We start from the raw sequence: 1956 nt of genomic DNA on the forward strand, positions 1-1956 counted from the left end.
AATCACGCCGCTGCTGCCCTTACAGAGGCTTTAAACCGAAGCAGATGGGGTGGGGACTCAGGGACAGAGGAGAAGGTCGGGCATGCAGGGGCAGAAGGAGTCCTAGAGCTGGGGTGGGAGTCAGAGGAGGTGTGGAGGCAGGAAATGCCGGAGGGAAAGTGCCTGAAATCCTAGCACTCTGGGAGGCTGAAGCAGGAAGAGCTCAAATTCAAGCCCAGCCTGAACAACATAACACTTTAGCAAATTCCTGTCTAAAAAAAAAAAAAAAAATAAGCTACCAAAAGTGTTGGTTGTAAGAAAAGCAGAATTTGCGCAGTAGGAGGAATCAAATGTACCTACCATCAGAGGTGCTAGGCATAACAACTAGGGATGCCGCAAGAGCAGGCTTTGGAGCAAGTCTTCTTAAAAGGTTGAAGCCCAATGTCACCTAGGGCCTCAGTCAACTGAAGGAGGATGGGACGGAAGAGTCACTTCCAAGGCTGCACTCTCTCAGCTGCTTCAGTGACGTGACTACTGGCCTGAGGCCTCGGCCCCCTGGGACAGTCCCTCTCCACAGGGTGACTTGAGCATCCTCCCAACATGGCAGCCTATTTCCCCGGAGCTGGTGATCTGGGCCAGGACAGGAAGGAAGCCACATGTCTTTCACGATCTGACCCTGGAAGTCACGTACACTGCCATTTTTGGACTACTTGATTAGCTACACTTTTTTTTTTTTTTCTTCTTGTGGTAGTACCAGGGACTGAACTCAAGACCTTGTGCTTGCCAGGCAAGCACTTATTCCACTGAGCTACCTCCCCAGCCCCTAGCTACACATCGTAGTGCTCTGTCATATGGGTGGAGACAGCAGGCTGGTTTATTGGAGACCATGTCCGTAGTGGGCTGACCCAAGGGAGCTGGTCACCTCCACCTTACAGACAGGAAAACTGAGATTCTGCCAAGCATTCCAAGTCACCCTTAGCAGACTGGTAACCAGTCTTCTGTCACAACGCAGCGACTCCCCGCAACCCCAAGCTCCTGGGGGTGGAGCCCATTCCAATTCCAGCTGGGAGGAGGGGAGCAGCAGTGTCAGGCCTCCTAGGCCTAGGAAATAAATATAATCACGTGTTTGCCTTCGCAGAGAGCAAACTCCCGGATGGGAAGGGAGGGCGGGACAACCTCCAGCTAAACAGGGTTCTGCCCCAAGCCTTGTGTTTTCCATTTAAAACCGCACTTGGGTGGCTGAGAAAATAGGCTCGGTCCTGGTGCAGTTGGGGGAAATCCAACCTGTTGGTGTCTCGTCCCTTCCCTGCTGTCTCTGAGAATGGTTCCCAAGCTTTGTGGCTCCCTCCCAGGGTGGTCCTGGACCCTGGTCTCACTCTCAGTGAGCCCCAAGGAGCGTGGCAATGGCCAAGCCTTCTGGCAACAGTAAACTCAGTCTGCACATCTTGGTGTCAGGGAACTCGGGGGACAAAAGAGGCACTGGAAAGGGAAAACAAAGATCAGACATAGCCGAGGTGCTAGATCTCAGGGCGGCACCGTAGACACCACTGCGTCCTCCTTCCAGCCCCACCCCCCACCCCGTGTGCACACAGCAGCCCCTCCTCCCTATCTTCAGCTCCATGGACCTTACAGAATAAAAAGCTCAGCGCTGAAAAGGACCTCTTGGGAAACTGAGGCTCCGGGAAAGAACAAACTTTACTTCCGGTTGCCCGCTGATTTTGCAGAGGTCACCTCACAACTTCAAGAAACCAAGAGGGAGCACGGAAGCTTGAGGAAGTTGAGGCCTCTCTGAAGGCAGGGGCAGCAGGAGGAACCTGGTTCCCAGGGGGCACCAGGCAGGCTGCGCCTCCACCCTCGAAGCCTCCATTTTCCCTTCCAGAAAGTGGGGATTTGTTCTCCAGCCTGGTCTCATTGCAAGCTGTGGATCAGAGCTTTTTCCTCTTGGCCCTGGCCTCCACGCATGGAGGACATGAACTT

Source organism: Octodon degus, unplaced genomic scaffold (genome assembly GCF_000260255.1).
Source record: "Octodon degus isolate 3935 unplaced genomic scaffold, OctDeg1.0 scaffold00056, whole genome shotgun sequence".
Taxonomy (NCBI): Eukaryota; Metazoa; Chordata; class Mammalia; order Rodentia; family Octodontidae; genus Octodon; species Octodon degus.